The sequence below is a fragment of the Rhamphochromis longiceps genome, linkage group LG7 (genome assembly GCF_057381845.1).
Source record: "Rhamphochromis longiceps isolate RC_006_pf linkage group LG7, R_longiceps_female_GT1.1, whole genome shotgun sequence".
Taxonomy (NCBI): domain Eukaryota; kingdom Metazoa; phylum Chordata; class Actinopteri; order Cichliformes; family Cichlidae; genus Rhamphochromis; species Rhamphochromis longiceps.
In genome coordinates, this window is record NC_140563.1 from 53911113 (window position 1) to 53930126 (window position 19014).

A 19014-nucleotide genomic window follows, 5' to 3' on the forward strand; every position below is an offset into this window, starting at 1 on the left:
TAGTGGGAACTTCTTGTGAACTTACTCCTTCAGTATATTTAAAAATCAACTTTTTTTTTTTTAATCAAAGCGTACATGAAAGAAACATAAGGGCACAATTTACCCATTCATAACATGCTGTAATACCACTCCTTGGATGTCTGTTGTTTTATGGCTGCTACTTGCCACTTCTCTTGCTAAGATCATAAAAGCTGAAGCTGTTACCATGTAATGGTTTGCACTGGAAATCCAGATGTCTTCTGGTGAAAGCACGGTTGGGGGAAAAAAAAGAGAATAGGAGGAGGGTCGTTTCAGTGGAAAGAGGAGGGCGGGAACAGAGGACATGAGAGTTGAAGAGTGTGGGGTTACTAGGAGATGCACGTGATGAAGATGGACTGGGTTCAGTGGGAAAACCTGAGAGGTTTAAACGTTTCTGTGTCTTTGTTAAAAGACATATGGCCACAAGTGATGCCTAAAATATGTAGACAGCCACAGGACATGGCAGTCTGGTTGTGAAAGGCTGGTAGCAAGGAAGAGGGGGCAACATGTCAGAAATTGTGGTCTGTTGGTTGCTTCATGTGGTTGATGACGCACTCACATGAATACACCACAAATCTCTGAATGAGTAAAAAACATTTGTGAAAATTTTCCTCTCATATAACTCCAGACTACAACAGTGTGGCTCAGACTTAGGTAATGTACTCCATAGACTGGGCATAAAATGTAAATGGTGAAATATTGATGGAGCTATAACTGGGACAAAATCATCCAGAATTAGGACGGTGGGTGTTAGTGGAATATTCCACTAGACCAAGGAGCTGGTGGTGGACTTCAGAAGGGGTCAGCACAGAGACTACAAGCCCATTATCATCAATGGAGCTCCAGTGGAGAGGGTGCAGTCCTTCAAGTATCTTGGTGTCCACATCTCCTCAGACCTGACATGGGCTGCCCACATTCAGGTCCAGACCAAAAAGGCTAGGCAGCGCCTGTATCACCTACGACAACTGAGGAAGCTCAGGGTCTCTCCAAAGATCCTCAGGATTTTCTATACAGGCGCTGTGGAGAGCATCCTCACACAGAACATGACATCGTGGTTCGGGAACAGCTGTGTGAAGGACCAAAAAGCTCTCCAGAGAGTGATCCATACAGCAGAACGCTGCTGCAGGATTGCTCTCCCCCCGCTTCAGGACACCTACACCAGGAGATGCCAGACTAGAGCAGCGCAGATACTGAAGGACCCGTCCCATCCAGGCAACAAACTGTTGCCACAGTACTCAGTACTTCTGCAATCTGGTAGAAGGTTCCACATCTTCCGGGCAAGGACAGAGAGACTCAAGAGGAGCTTCTATCCCCAAGCCATCCGTGCCCTAAACACACACACCCGCCCTCTCACATCATCTATAATTGACTGAGACAGGACTCTCTTCCAGACACTAAACCAAGGCACAATGTACATTTCAATTCCTTTAATTTTAAATATGTTTATATTGTCTATCCTGTAAAATAGTCAGATGTCCATTCATATTAATGTACAGAATTCACCTGCTTGCTGCTACTACTGCACATTCCCCCAATGTATATACTATATGTGTGTATATATATATATATATATATATATATATATATATATATAATGTTTTTCCTCTACACCCCCCCCCCCATTTTTGCACATGTCGAGGAGCGTGTCAGGCTACATTTCACTGTGTGTTATACTTGTATAACTATGCATGTGACAAATAATAAAGAACCTAGAACCTAGAACCTAGTTAAACGCCATCATTTCGTTCAGTCCAGTTCAGTCACAATCAGACCAAGACTGGAACTACTGGTGAGGGAGGAAGAGAAGAACACGGGAATTTTTCTGCTACTCCCTGGGAGCGACTCATTCACTCTGTGTAGGTTTCACTCCCTATTCCTTGCTTAGCCTTTTTCCGTTTCTCATTATAGCACCATGTATAATGTTTGATTCTGCTTTAAAATCCTTTCAGCAGCATGGGTTTATGTGATCAGCAATCCAACACTTGGGTCCAGATCGGTTCTGATCTGAGTTCATACACAGTACACACAGTCATTGGTCCTTGAGGGTGACTCCGCCCAGTAATGGTGTTGGCTTTCACATTTGATTTTTGGCAGTAATATGTGACAACAAATTTTTGTAGATTATCCTTAGATTTGGTTTGTGCCTGTGTCCTGTCCCCCCTTGCCTGCTTGGCCTTTTATCTCATTCTTCATCTACATTTTTATAAAAGATATAAAACACTATACCTGTTCCTGCTTAGGTGTTAGCATTTAGCAGAAAAGCCTCAAAAAAGCAGCTATTATTTCTCCACCAGTTTATTTGCATGATCTCAAAAAGACCATGAATGAAAAACAGTCACTGTTGCCAAAAAAAGCAACATCCAGAGGGAGACACCTTGATGGAAAAAACAACAACACAAAAAACACAGAACTTGAAGTGGAGAGAGGCCAAAATGAACAGAGGGGTATTGGATGGTGTGATGGGAAGAGCGTGTCTAGACTGTTCCTGGCCTGCCTGAGCTCTGCCCTTTGAAGTGCGCGTTCATGATGCGTGCTGAACTCTTAAGGCATTTGTGCAGGGCTCTGATGAGGCTTACACCAGATCTTCTGATTTTAGACCGTCATCTCCGGGTTTATAGTCCCTGGGCACCATCATACTGCTCACTGTCTACTTTCCCACTTCCATTCATATTTTTTCCACTGATCTCTTTCCCTTTCATGCACCCCCTTCTCCTTCCTGCATGCCCTCACGCCATTTTCAGTCCTTTTTTGCAGTGCTGGTCCCCGCCAAATTCCAAGCAGATGTGTACGTGCGTGCACATGTGCATGTGCGTAAAAGAGAAAGAGTGCTCTTTTTTATCAGATGTAGAGAAAGATCTCACACTCAAATGCTGATTTTCTTTTTGATCACTCGTGAGACCTTAATTCTAAAAAGAGACACTTCTGCACAAAAGGCATAGAAAAAAGGCCAAAAAAATGTGGCAGAGGTAATGACTCTACCACAAACACAGAAGACATTTTCAACATTTGTGTCAAAAGTGGGCTGTAGTGTAGTGTAGCTGAACAAATGGACATGGTGGAGTCTTTAACAATGTAGTTTCAGCAGAGGTGGAAACACTTCAGCAACTCACACGTAAAGAGTTGCTGAAGGTTTATTTTAGACGGGTTTATAGAAAGGATGAGGTAGCACTTTCCAGAATCTTCCAAAAATTACAAGAAGGGTGGGCGGGCAGTGGGGAGGAGGGGACTTTGTCTTCTCAAAGACTATTAAGCTATACAACCCAATGAGGAAAAAAAGTGCACTGAGAAAGCTGTTAAAAAGCCTACTGTGGCAGGCAAAGTGTGTTTGTAATATGCTCTTTCACAGAGAAGTGTGGTGAATTAATGAGCTGAGTAAATTAAATAAGATGACTTAACATTTTCTACAGTTAGTCGTGTGCTAGTTTGGCACACAGCTGGGGGATTTAATATGATGTCAGAACACACTAAAGAGATGAGTTCTGGAGAACTTGGGAACTAATATACAGACTGAAGCATCATTACAGAGAATTCATTCAGATAAATAAAATGTGGAAAGACAGCCTCACTCCCTTCAGTCATTTGGTTGAATCTGATATATTAACTGACTATCCAATACTGCAGCATACAGAGTCGATGCTTTGAATGTGCCATTTTCAAACCCAAACTAAGTAGTTTTGATAGCTACACACTGATAGCAAGCCATTGTGGCAACCATGCAGTTTCAGCAACCAAATTGTTGCCCAGAGCTTGAGTGTGAAACACCTTCAAACTCTCAGCAATCACTTTCAATCTCAAGGCAGTTGCAGACCTCACCTGGTAGAAGGGGAGCCTGTCTCTGCACAACTGACAAAGGTTTGCAAATAATTGCAGCTAAACTTATGAAATTAGATAATTTGCCGACAGTCTGCCTGCATCTGCGATGTGTCTCTTTACAGTAGGGGAGTCTGCTCAACTGGTTTCCAGCTAGTTGTATTCTCATCTGGTTATATTCTCTACAAAGCGCGTATGTCATTCTGTAGTTAAATTTCCAACCTGCAGCAACTCTATTGCTACTTGTGGAAGAATTTATTGGAACAGATGCCAACAGACAGGAAAAGAAGCGCAGTTAATTAGGATATTATCTCAAATAGATTGTGTGCAATTGCCCAATTGCCAAGTGATTTCAAACTAAAAGGAGATTGACTCTGTTTCATCAGTGTCTTGATGCACCAAAGTTGCTTTGAAGGTAGTAGCTGATTGCAATTGTTTACTGACCTGGTCCTCATCTTCAAAACAACCATTTCAAAGGTAACAAGATTAGAAGTTCCTTGCACACGTTCATAATAATTTTGGTTACGCCATGGTCTCCAATTACCATTTTCCTTACTGTGAATGCAGCATAAACAAACAGCAATTGAAATGAATGTTATGTGGAAAAAACCGAATGTATAGATGGACAGTTTTGTTGGCAAAGTTTGGAAAGTTTTGTTCTGCCTCCTAAATGAATTCTTGATCGCTTTACAATTTGCAACCAGTATTACGTCACTGTGTCATCGGCAAAGTATGTCCTTGAGACACCATCAGTATTAACAAAACAGCAGCGTTTCAAGCCTTCAGAAGAGTATGAGACAAAAAAGTAGTTCTAGTGGAATAGTAATCAGATTTAGCAGGATTGTAAATAGTTATGTAGACATAGAAAGACAGACAAATATTCCTATGTGGCACAAATCACTGCTTCGGGCGCTCCTTGGCACACCTTAGTGGAATTATCTGGTAACGGAATGATCGACACTGACAGCATGGCATGAAGGAGGAGGTCACTGAGTTTAATATGGCACGTAGTTTGCTGACATCCTTTTCCCCACCATTACCTCCAGCGCTTCAAAGTTAAACCCCGCAAAGGAATTTTTCTCACCAGCATTTCATCAGTTTGTCGAATGCTTAAATTAGTACAGCATGAAAAGTTGGTTTCACATGTACACTGAGCAAACAGAAAGTTCCAAGTATCCTTAAGAGGAAGTTAGCTCATCTGCAATTTCATGTCTAAATCATCAGTGTTAGAAAGTGCAACCCATTTTTTACCCAGAGTAGCAATATTTTAGTGTAAAAGGCAGCACACAGGCCAAATATCACTGTGTAGATGGCTTGATGAGAACCACAACAAAAAAGAACCGCACTGATGGTACATTCTGAGCCTGAGCGATCTCAAAAATGTATTCAAAATACAACATGAAAACAGATCATACAAGCTGGGCTTTATTACCCTTATGATAAGTTATTGCCAAATTTAGTAGTCTGGTGGTTTTGGTATAAAGTACTCTGGGACTGCATAACATAAAATAAAACAAAACAAAATGTTTTGTTCCACCCGTAGCCAGCACGCTAAGCATTTTCATATGTCATATGTGCATGCTGGGTACACTGTGGTGAGAAAGTTGGACCTGGTGTTTGGATTCTGAGAGTTCTCACTGCCGGTCAAGTTCACTATTCACAGCATGTCCAACCCACCCTCAGTCCACCAGTTCTATTCAAACAAGAGATACTGTTCTCAGAAAATAAGTAATAATTATAATCAAACATTAACCAAAATGTTGTCTTCCTGGCCTCTGAGTATTTACTGGGATTTTCCCCAATAACTAACTCTAGGGTTTACAGAGAATGATTCAGCAGGAGAAAAGACCCAGTGAGCATCAGTTCTCTGGCTAAAAATGCCTTGTTTATGCCATAATTCATGGGAGAGTGGCCAGACTGCTTTGAAATAATAGAAAGCCAAAGGTAAATGAAATTATTTTTTATTTATCTAGTACCAGATCACAGCAGTCACTTCAAGGCACCTTATAATATAAGGTAAAGACCCTACAATAACAGAGAGAAACCCCCCCTAAAATCAGCCAATCCCTTATGAGCATTTGGTGACAGTGGGGAGGGAAAATTCCCTTTTAACCCGAAGAAACCTTCGGGTTAAAAGAAACCAGCAGGGGAAGCCTATTGCTGCAACAAATTGGAGAAGAGGGGATGGAAACGGGACGAAAGACAAACTGTGGAAGAGAGCCAGAGATTAATAATAACAAAAGATTAAATGCAAAGTGGTGTATAAACACCAGTGAAAAGAGTGAAAAGAGTTGAGTGAAGATGTAGTGCTCAATAATGGGAGGCCCCAGCAGCCTAGACATATTGCAGTGTACCTGAGGAAGGATCCAACCCTACAAGTTTTAACAAAAAGGAAATTTTTAAACCTAACCTTAAAAGTAATCTTAAACCTAATCAGACAGTAGGGCGTCTCTCTTCACCAAAGAGGGGCCTCAAAGCTGAAGGCTCTGCCACTCGTTCTGCTTCTAAATATCGTAGGAAGCACAACTAACCCAGCAGCCTGAGAGCGAAGTACTCTAGTTGGGGTAATATGGTAATACAAGGTCTTTAAGATAAGATGGGGCATACTTATTCAAGATATTGTACATCAGATAAATGTTTTAAATCCAATTCTTTAATAGGGAGCCAATGAAGAGAAAATAATATGAAAGAAATATGGCCTCTCTTACTACTCCCTGTCACTAGTCTTGCTGCAGCATTTTAGATCAACTGAAGATTTCTCAGGGAATTTTTAGAACAATGAATTACAATTCTCTAGCCTAGAAGTAATAAATGCATGAACTAGTGTTTCAGTATCAATTTATGCACAAATTCAAGAAAGCATTTTTGTTTAATATGCACATTGATGTACATATCCTTGTCAAAAACAACTCCTTGATTCTTTGAAGACATTCTTGTAGTTTAACTAATTAGTGTGTGTTATCTGACTTCAGATAAAGCTGAGTATCATCTGCATAGCAATGAAAATGTATGCTGTCTTCTATCAGCACTGCCTAAGGGAAGAATGTATAACGTAAACAGAACTGGTCCAAGTACAGAACCCTGTGGACCTCCATTATTAGCGAGACATGATAAAGTTGGAGTCTATTAGATGATATGATTCAAACCACTCAGACAACTACTCAGATACTCAAATAACCACACAAATAATGCTCATTACAAACATGATATACAGAAGAGCATCTTTGAACACACAACAAAGTAACCCTTGAAGTAGATGGGTTACAGCAGCAGAAGACCACACACAGTCTGCTTAGAGAAGGAAGGCAGGAAGGTTGATGGTTCCTTTCAGAAGGATAACTATCTCATTCTTTTGTGATCAACCAAGGAGTGGTTGTATTTACCTTATTTCCAAATCGATGTTGCCATCCACATATTGCAACATCTCTTTGAGCTACAGCTGACAATTCTCAAAATTTTGAGTCAGTTGTAAGAGTCACACCTAATGTGTAACTTAATGTCATCTTTTCTACGATGCAAGAACAGCTCAGGCAAAAAGAGTTCTCAGCTTCAGCTGGCCTGACCCAGATAAAATTAGTCGTCCCACATTTGTGGATGTTATTTTCTGTATTCTTCACATCCACTGGACAAAAACTGGAGTTTATAAAGGTGTTTGTTGTGCAGTGAACTAGAACCACTCAAAATGTGGGACATCGAAGTCATGATTGCATCATTTAAAAAGCCTCTACATTCGTATGCGGTTTATTACGTTTTTTCGGAAATAACTAACAAAGTTGCAGCGAAATCTTTACTTTTTTCAGTGGAGCAAGGCTGGACAATAGGGATGCTGTACTGAACTCAGATCAAGCTCTGGGCTTCTACAATATTTTCTCTAAGCACACACAAACAGCCATTAAAAGACAGTGAACCACAAAAGTAAATATGTGTTAATAGAACTGTGAGCTACTGTAACTGCCAGAAACCTGCAGCACACGCTTGCATTGATGTTGCAGCCATATGGAACCGCACTGAAAGAATACTCAACTCATTCTTCCACAGGATATGGCATCATTTTGGTTATCCTTTATAGGAACACAAACTACAGGGTCAGTTTCCACTCCAGTAGTGTTGGTTTGAAGAGGCTTACAAACACTATGTAATAGCAATCAGCTATCTGTGAAAGCAATAGGATAGCAAAGCCAAAATCTCTAGCAGAGGCAGATGGGAACAGCAGGAGATAAAGCGAGCCTAGCTGAAAATCGATAAAGGCATCAACAGAGTGTCATTAAGAGCAGCGAGGAATTACAATGCAATGGCCAACTGGCTTATTCTCTGTCTCCTGCTCCAGCATTTTTATATAGAAAGCCATATGTCTGGCGTGAGAGTCCTAACTCCTCACTTTTCAGCCCCTTTTATCTGTCTCGTATTCAGTTAAAAGATTTAACATAAATCTGAATGTTGTATCAATATATCATTCTGGGATCAAAACTCTTGGTGCTTAGCCAGGGCCAGAGGGCTGGGGCTTTGAAAATAGTTTACATTTTTAATCCTTAAGGGTAGCATTGGAGTCCAAGTCAGAATGAAACACCGTGTGATGATCTGTCTTGTGAAGATCATTAAAAATCAACAGCAAAATTCAAACGCCATAGAAGAAAAGTGGTACTTTTACATTCCAAAAAGTCACGGATTGCCCCGAGTGGCAAGCATAGAGACAGAAATTATTTTTGGATATACAAATTTTTTCAGTGGAAACATTTGATTTTAAAAGGGTTAAGGTTAAACACAAAAGCATCAACAGAATGATTTAGGATTAGACTTAGATTAGGAAATTAGAAATTAATTTGATTCTTGGAAATACTGCAGGTGTTTTAAAGAAAGATCTGAAGACAGGGTGTGTCTTATCACTAAAAGAAACTTAAAAGAAGCTACCCTGAAGATGGCAGCGAAGTTAGCTTTGTTTTTACACTTAATTCTTCCAATAACACACTCTCATCCCACACAATCAGATACTGCTATTTGGGCAGGCAACACAAAGACATGCTCAAGGTGTCCTTTGATACACTGACTATGGCAATATCAGGTGGTGAGAGATAACGGCTCCTTCTTTGAGAGAAAAATAATGCTTATATTGGGAAACTGAAGGACTGAGAAGTTTTCTTTGTGGTTTGTATGTAGACTGTGTCTTCCTTTGTTTCTTGTCCAGTGCATGTAAATGCAGTGCTAAGGGATCTTCAATGGCTTATATGAGACAAGTTAAGAATAAGAGACCCATTTTAAGCCCACTAACCAAAACAGACACCCAAAGCACACTTTGTACTTATTTGCCATCTCTTACACCTAAACGATTATGATTATGCTGAAGAAAATGGTGACAGCCGTCAACACAGAAGTCAACGAGTTCAAAACCATAGTCTACAAACTGCTGGCTGATATCACGGTGGCTGTCTATCTTTTATGCAAAGCATGCTAGTGAGCTATGCTAAAACAAGAGTATGCAGATCCCCGAAGGAGGACATGGACCCCCTCCAATTTTTTAAGTCTTTCAGCCAGTCCAAAACTCTTCTCCAGTTCCCAAAATCAAGCCAGCACTGTGGCATCACTGAAAGTTACATCTTTCATCTCCAATAAAGTGATTAGTGTGGCTGTTCTCCCAGGTGTTAAAAAAGAGTTTAATATCCAGGCATGTGTGAAATAAGTTAGAAATTAGCAGGAAGCTATTTTGCTACTTTTCATATAAAGGTGATAAAACATGAGAACACACATTTCTGCTTCCCCTTTAGACATGAATAAAGAAACAAAAAGTAGCAATGTTTGTAGAATTCTTGAAGTTGAGCTGACATATAATGATGGTACCTGGTGGCTACCTACAGAACTATGGATAGGATCATTTAAATAATTAGTAGAGTAAACATAGAAGATGAAGGTTACATTTTTTCCCCTCAATAAAGGTTAATCTGTGGATCCCTGATGGACAGAGACAAATGCAACTGTGGGGAATGAAGAAAATGCCACGAAACTTCAATCAAGAGAACATCTGAAATGAGCCATCCGCAAGTCATTAAAATGCTGCTGCGTGGTTTGGATGACTCTATGAACAATTCCTGATCCTAAGCTTCATGTACCCTTTGAAATCTTAGTCATGCTTAGAGTTCTTTTCTGAAGCGTTCAAATATTTGGTGTCTGGCAATTTATGAGCGAATGGGACGTAGTTACATCATAAACTTTATAAAACTGAGCTTCAAGTTGCAATGCACATGAACAGTGCTAATAAAAAGCCAGAAAGGATGACTACAATCACCGGTTAATCTTATGGGTAAGATTGATGCATTACAACATGTTAAAAAGGTTCAATGAACACAGTAGGACTTGGACCCAAAACAGGATTTATATGTAATCACTTAACAAGCAGATTTCATATAAAATTGCCACAGAAACACAATAAGGATCAATGGATTTCATGGATGGCAACCCAAAAATGATAATATTACAGACTATGTGAAGTTAGTTGTGGACTGGCTGTTTAGAGATGGCCTGCTATTGAATGATAATAATGTGTCTAAACTATGACTTTATTTAACTGATAAATACAGAAGCCTCACCATGCAGGGACCTGTGACATCCCTGGTAACAACTACAAATCAGACAAGTCCTGAAAGAGAACCAAAGAAAGAAGAGTCTCGGATTTATTTAGGATGGTGTGTCTATATATGTACAGAGCTAAATATAATGTCTGTGGACGTGGGACACATGTAACTTCCCTCCTTTTAATGTCAATCTGTCACTTTACCCTTCTCAAATGCTCACACACAAACCTGCACGTTATGTTTGGACACATTTTGAAAGCACAGACATAAAGGCACACGAATGCCTACAGTGCAAGCGTATAAACCCATCACTCTTTCCTGTTTTCTGTCTCATATTCTCTCTTTCATAGATTATCAGCCCCACACACAGTTTGTTTGACAGGCTCATCAACCATGTGTGGATGGAACAAAGTGTTTCCTCTCCCATGCCTCTGGGGTATTCAAACATTCAAAGCGTTTGAAACATGTGCATTCCCAGTTTTAAAGATCAGCTGTTACTAATGATTTGCCACACATGAAAAATGCAAGTAAGGCATTATGTAGGATAAGACAATGCAATGGCATAAAAACGCCGCTTTACTTCACTTACAGTTGCTCTAAAAATATTTTATAAGCACCTAACAAAGAACATAATATGAATGCAGTGAGCACAGTCCTTCAGAGTGTTTTACCAGGGATCTGTGTACTCATCACATTACTGCTTTAGTCTCTCGTAGTGTATTTATAGCAGTAGGCAAATGTGACACAAACGTTTATAGCAATGTGCACTAACTTCCCAGCTTCCCAGTACAAACATTAGCAACTGTTCTGCTACTATCATTTAGTAGAGAAAGGACAAAAAGAAAGTGAATATTGCACTTTTGTCTGTTAGTTGGACGAAAAGTTACAGAGTCGATTCAATTCAGAAGCACAAAACATAAAAGATCTTTTCATAATATTAAGAGCAAATTTCCTTAGAAGTGCTAATATTGATGTCTCTGTGTGGTGCTGAGGATGTGAGATAATTTCTATAATATTCTCCTGATTGGCAGGTGTCACTTGTTCAAAGATTTCTCCTGGAAATCTCTTGTTTTGAAGCTGTTGCGACATCTTCCTCTTTGTAATTTGGGAATATCTGGACAGATATATCACTGAAATGGCGGTAACTGACCAGGTTTGGTGACATAGTTTTGGGTTGCACTGCCATCCAGATAACATACTTAATTATCATTAGCCATTACTAATTGTTGTGCTGTAATTTAGAAAATTGCATAGCTTTCTTTTCTTTTTCTTTTTGGACGGTGTGGTTCTGTGCAGAGGTGGTGATAGGTCAAAAACCCCAATACCACCCTACCAAATACAACCATTTCCATCTTGAAAGGTCACAGTTGACCTTGTTGGGTGACATCATGGTAGCCCTATGGTGGATCTCTCTGTCCTCCATTAAAATAACAATGCTTGCTAGCTTAACAGCCAAGTACCCGCATAACAGCAGCAACATACCAAACATTGCGTTACAGTAACACTGTGTTGGTCGCACTGATAATGCATTGTGGCTTGTGAATGGTAACTTTACATGAAAAACTGAAAAATTAAATCAAACTGAAGTTTCTATTAAAAGCTACATTTGTGTGTTATCTTTAGATAGCTGGAAGTGAGTTGCCATGATCTACACCAGAAAAGGGTGTAGAGTGGATCTGGCTCACTCTGAGGAGGAAGGAGGTGGGACAGGGCGGGGCTAATGGGCCATGACTGGAAAACTTCAAGCACGTGAAGGTGGAGCTCATTGTTGGAAAGCCTTCTTTATCGATATTACTCCACCCCCTTTATTTTCCTGCCCCCTCCCAATGCACACACAGATACAATTTTCCTATATTTTCTCCACAGCCTATCGTGTAATAGTAGAAACATATGCGCACTGCTGTGCTGACATGTGCGCCAGCCCTGGGTCCACAGGGAGGGTGAGGGATACATGGTGCACCGAAAAAATGCTATTAATTCCTCTCCTCCTTTCTTTTTTTCTCCCGTTTTCCTTTAGTTTCCCCACTGCTAGAATGATCTTTTCACTTTTGACTTTGTGCATAGTTCTACCAACTTTCTCCTCCACAGCTTTAGTTTCTTCCAAACTTATTGATCCCCACTTTTCTTCCTCTGTTTCTCAGTTTTACTGCCCTCACTTGTTCTGTCTGGTTACTCTTCAGTCAGCATTAAGGGATCTACCTCTCTTTCTATTGCTCCCCCTTCCTTGTTTTCCCCCTTTTCCTCTTTCTTTTACATTTTTCACCACTGGCTTTTTCACCGTTGGTGTGTTGAAACAAGCACAAAGAGCAAAAGATGTTTTTAAAGAGAACAAAAGTCCTTGACAGCTGCACATTTGCCTTGGCCCCTGCTTTTGAGCAAATTCCATCCCACCCATTTGCATCACTCTCTGCTCCGCCTGCCTCACGTTCTCACAGCTCCCACGTTTTAACTTTCCGTCACTTTTTTTCCCCTATGCTCCCTCCCTCCTTCCCTCGCTCACTTCTTTTTCCTTTCCGTGATTTTTACAACCCCTCTCTTCTAGATCCCTCTTCTCCACTTCCCTCACCTATCATTTGTAATGTTCCTGCTCTTATTTTTCTTCCTTCTCGTCTCCGCGTAACCCATCCCTTAGCTTGGTTTTGCTTCCATTTCTGTCTTGGACGACAGATTTGTCATTTACTGTGACCATGATCCAATATCCTTCTGTCAGCATGATTCTGTCCAATCAGAGTGAAGTGGTGGTGTGACCGTGACTCCATGGAAAAACAGAGAAGGAACAGACAGGCATCCTTGCAGAGAGACAGACAGACCAAAAGAGCCTCCACCAAGCAGAGTTAAGTATGTCTGACACAGCTTGATGGAGACTCATTTTCTCAGAGGTTCATCTCACGAGTGTGTAGTTTGAGCGGGTGGGTGTTCGCTATAAAAGGGAGAATGACTCCGGTCTCTGGGATAAGAAACAGACATGCCCTCGAGTCGTTCCAGGGAAAAATGTAAACAGCTTTATTTTAACAGAGTTATTTTCTCAAGAACTCCTCACAGTAAGAAGTGCAGTGATAATAACAGAAATTCCCACATCACAAATACATAAATGATGGATGACAGGAATGGCAGAGTAGTGGCTGTGATATCCTGGATGATGGAAGCGCTGAGCTCTTTATTACTTGGGAATGAGGGTCAGGTCAGGGTTACACTGTTACATAGGTGGATGGTTACACTAAACATGACCATAGTTCACATAAATAATTCCTGTGAGCCAAGAGCTCAGGCTTTCAGACTGCTGAAAACACTTTGTTTTGTACAGTTTTTTTCTACTCTTGGTTCCTTGTGATGTCAAAGACAGGAGATATCCTTAATAATCATCCCTGCTTGCTGGCTTTGTATTTGCAGCTTGCAGCTCAGTCTTTTAGCCCTGAACACAGTTATGTTAGATCCTATGGAGTACTTGTCTTAAAGTGGGTCAGCTGGACACTGAATTATCATTTGACTCACGAAGTGAACCATCCATGAGTCAAACAAAAATGTTAATGAGCTGCATGAACAGCCAGCTGAGTTATAAACAAAGGGTTTGGACTCAAAACCAGACAGATTCAAAAGAAGGGTTTTTTTTTCTGCATATCACCCCTGTGGCAACATATCACCCCAGTAGAGCCCTTTGCTCTCTGCAGGCTTACGTATTGTTCTTGGGGTGTTTAATATGACCATCATAAGCACACAGCTCTGCCCCACCCACCTGAGGTTCAAACCTTTTGTTGGGGAGGGGCGGCCAATCAGACTAAAGTTGGTTTTGAGGGATTGCAGCCTTATAAAGGAGAAACAATTGTTTAATACAGTGAGTAAACATAACACAGTGGTTGTTAGAGTCGTGGGAAGTGTGTTCCTTCTTCTCCCTTGACTGTACAGTTACACTGATCAGACTACAGTACATTTAGATTACAGTTAGCTTCTCATCCTATTAATATGCAAATAGTATCCTTGCACAACTAGTACAAAACTAGTACTAGTGCAACTAGTTCAAAAGCATGTGATTAGCTGAAGATCAGCAAACACCTTTTTGCTTTAGTATTTGCTTGTCTGGAGCATTCAGATGTGTGTTAACAAATAGTCTTCCCAAGAGTGGACATCCCAGCAAATTCACCCCAAGGTCAAATGCTACTGCTCAGACTATACAGGCTGTTAAATGTTATATACTATACAGGTTCATATGTTAAATGTTATTAGAAAAAGCCTTAACAGATTTGACTTGTTTGAAAGCATTCCCACGAGCCTTTTTTAAAGGACGTAAAAAAGTAGATGAGCAAACCAGAAGACTCCTGGAACAATGTCCTTTGGATAGACAGAAGCAAAATAAAGATGTCTTGCCATAATTCATAGTGCCATATTTAGCAAAAAACCAAACACAACATATCAGGATAATGACCTTAAGTCAACTGTCAAGCACGGTGGTGGAGGGGTGATGATTTGGGTTTGTTTTAGAGCCACAGGTCTTGTGCACTTTGCACCCATTGAGCGGACCATGAACTCCTCTGTATACCAAAGTACTCTAGAGACAAATGTGAGGCCTTCTGTCTGACAGCCAAAACTTCATGCAACAGGGCAATGATCCCAAAGCAGAAAATCTACAACAGAGTGGCTGGGAAAAAAGGATTAAGGTGCTGCAATGACCCAGTCAAAGTTCAGACCTCAACCTGATTGAAATGATGTACTTGGACCTTAAAGAATTTGTGCTTGAGTGAATGCCGGTAAATCATTAGTTCAAGTTACTGAATCAGTGCATCAGAATTTACTTAGTTTTACACAAGACTTTATGGAGTCCTGTGATTATATTATAATATACCTCAGGACTTTCAACCAGTAGGAGTTCGAGTTCCATCCCATATGGCTATTTTTACTTCACTTTTCATTTTTGCCTTGCTTTTTGGTTAGGTTTAGGCTCCAAACCAGCAAAAATCTGGTTATGCTTCAGTTAAAGAACTTCTCTTTGTTGTCCACACATTATAAACCGGACGACTCTCAACTTTAAAAACATTTTTTTAAACTCCCTGGTTACTAATGAAATGATTCAGTGTGCATTGACTATAAGCACATCTAATGTTGTATACAATGAGGTCCTGACCAACCATCACTATAAATGACAGTTGGGGGGAGAACAGGTTGCGTTGTTTGCCTTTATTGCACACATTATCAGACAAATTAGATGAACCATTGCCTAAAGTTTGATTTGAGCAAATTGGACAGCTCCAATTGTTATAATATGTAATACTTCAGTATATTTCAGTCTAGCCTTCTTGTGAAAAATCTGGAAGAAAAACATGTATTTTATGTGCTTTTCAAATTTAGCAAATAACAGGGAAAGACCGCAACTGTGTGAGGTTGAGACTTCATTACTGCTACTTTTAGCTCCTGGAATCGAATGAGGCTCTAAATTATGCTCTTGTGGATGCTCATCTCTAACACTGTTCTGAAGCTATGTTGTCAGTGGATGGATGTGGCCAGGACGCTGCCTGTTTTGTTTTGCGCGGCGGACTTTGGTTGGTGACGCTCAATTTAGGTGTCAGGTGATATCAAATTAAATTTGACTTATGGAAACATGGGGCTGCCAAAAAGAACATTTTTAGGTGGGACAAACCACAACCTTAGAAAATCATGTGAAAAGGTTTCTTCTCGCTCTTCTCTGCAAAAGGTGTGAGAGAATGGATTTCATTATAGTCTCTCAAATTACTCCTTTTCTGTCTGAGCTGAGGTGGATGTTTGGATTCCAGAGGGTGCTCATGCTCTAGCTCATTCTGCCCCAGTAAAGCCTCAGGTCGAGGCAGGGCACAGAAAGTCTGCAACGGTCAGCTTTCCAAATTGGCTTTGTCTTGTTGTCCCAAACTTCCTTCACTCCCTGCACCAGCCCTCCTGCATTTGCAGAGAAATGCATAGGAATGACTCTGACACAGAAAACATTCCTTTCTTAACTTCCCATTTGGATACAAGTACCTTTCCATTGGAAATTCAAGCTGTGACAGTTCCATGTAATGTTTTAATAAACTGACTGAGGCCACTGAAAGATACACTTGTTGGTCGAAAGCAAACCTTTTACTGTAATTGCCTGAAATTGCCTCAAACTTGCAAAATCTGTGCAACAGTGCTGTTTCCAATTTACCCCACTTACAACCTCTGACATAAAGCGATAGGCATTTTGTGGTTGCATAGTTGTATTGTGTGATGTGGGCTGTTGCAGACATGTTTTACCCTAACTCTCCCAAGTTCTCCCCAGCTTCAGGACATGGTATTTAGCACCACTTAATGAGCCTCAACTTCAGCTGCCTCTTTTACAGCTAGCCATAAAGCCAGACAATACAACATCATTAGTGTCCGTTCTCATGAAACACTTTTTTATATAACTGGAGAAAGGAAGTTTTCATGTTACATGTCCACAAAAATATGTCAGGGAGATCCTGTCAAACAATATTTCCTCCACAAAAAAGTTTTGTGTAAAGTCCACTAATCATAATTAAGCTATTTTCTTCCTCTGCCTATTTTAGGTTGGAAAAAACAACAAAAATGAATTGGCAACACCTGGTTTTAAACGAGCGTGGGGAGACATTTAGCTTACAGCATGAAAATGCTTTTGCTGTGCAAAGGAAATGACATTTGCAATGTTTGTCTCCATCTGTTTTTTCAACTCGTCTTCTCTCACTCTACACAAAACAAAAAAATGTTCTGCATTGAGGATGACAAAGTAACATATACGTATGCACTAAACAAAGTCGGAACTCATGTGTAGCCTGCTAGCTAGCTACTGTTTGCATCATGCTTACTCATATGGTAACTCACTTCTAATGGCTGAGCCAAGGAGACAAGCAGTGAGGAATATACAGCTCTCATACATTATACATTATTCATTATAGCATATTAATCCTGTATTCCTACCATTTACCTCACAACTTTGGTAAATGGACTCTTTTATAGTGCTTTTCTACGTCACTTGAGCACTTTTTCCAAAATGTCTCCTTTACCAATTCACACACACACACATCTATACAAGCACTTTTTTCTGTGTCTAAGTGTTTTCTATGTATCATCATTCATACTCAACTGAACGCATCAGAAGGTATTTGATTTTCTTGTCTGCTAGGCATAGTTTGTTAATTTGTTAGTACTCTCATTGCACGAACATGATGCTGATCACTTCTATGGATTAAAAATTGGTCAGACTGAGGCAGTACTCTATGCTACAAATGTTTCTACACTTGAACTGTTTGTCAAAAAGGCCTCTTTACATGTTTTTGGGATGATAAAATTGCTTGGTGGAAAAGACTGAACCCCTTTAGCGGCCCTACAGCATGCACTCATAATTTGAAGTTTAGAGTTTGTATCAAAGGAATGAAGATGGGATCAGAACTAAGAAGGATTATAAAAGTGCCGGTGTGTGTGTGTGTGTGTGTGTGTGTGTGTGTGTGTGTGTGTGTGTGTGTGTGTGTGTGTGTGTGTGAGATAAGGTTTGGGGGTGGATTGGAGGGTTACACAGAAGGTCCAGCAGGAGGTCAGGAAGCTGCTTGTGGGGTGCAAGGCTGAGCAGATCAGGGGGCTGAAAGACTCTGTTTACAGAAGCCACAGTCTGCTTAAGGCATTAGACCCCTCTCCCCTTAGCTATCAACACTTCCCAGAAAATTTACACATACTCTCAGCTATGCCAACTCACATCAATGTACTCATGCATGCTCAAAGACAAGAAAAAGCAGTGTTAACAGTTTAAGTATCTGTTTCACAAATATGAACAGGTATAGTAACAAATGTACAGATCCTCTAAATTGCTTAGAATTAATGAGTCCTGTAAATATGGAAAGTCTGTAAAATACCCAATGGGATTGTGGGAGAGTGCTGACGTGGATGTTTTGCCTGGAAGGAGATGTTTTGCAGCTGAGTCATCCCCAGCTTAGGAAGCCATATCCTAGGCAGACTGCACCCCTCTGACCCCTCCCGCAATCTTCCTCTCTGCCTCCAATTCATGCTATGTCTCCAAAGGGACTCTTAGCTGATACAATGAATGCCACTCCTCCTGGGAGGTCATGACAAGAAGGTCCCCCCCCAGTGGAAAGCTGTCTCCACAGGGAACTTGAAAGGCTCTCCTCTCTGGGAGTTGGAAGTTGACCTGAAATGGTCAACTTCAGCAGACAGGCAAACAGGTGTGAGTCTTTTACTCATAAGTTGCCATTTACCAGGGCCAGAGACCCCCAGAGGAGGCCTGACACCTAGACACGTGTGTGTAAGTCCAGGGAAAGACACATAACTCACGCAGACACGTAATGCTGGGTGGGTGGGCCTGCTATTTGCTGACACAACAGGAAACATCACAGCTGTCAACATTTCAGGATTCTGATTGTTTGCTTTTAGGTTGAACAGTTTTCTGGTCTGTCGGTTTGTTTGTTTGTTTGTTTTCTGCATTAGACACACTTTTAAAGGTGTTAGATCAAATTATGGAAAGTATTTTTCTCAATTGTCAGGCTTACTGTATGTGCTGAAATCTTGACACACCTAAATACCCCAGAGATCAAAAGATTTTTCAAAGTTTGTGCTTCACAAACCATTAAAAATGGGAAAGAAATCAAATAAAATCCTTGTCTTTCCATAAACA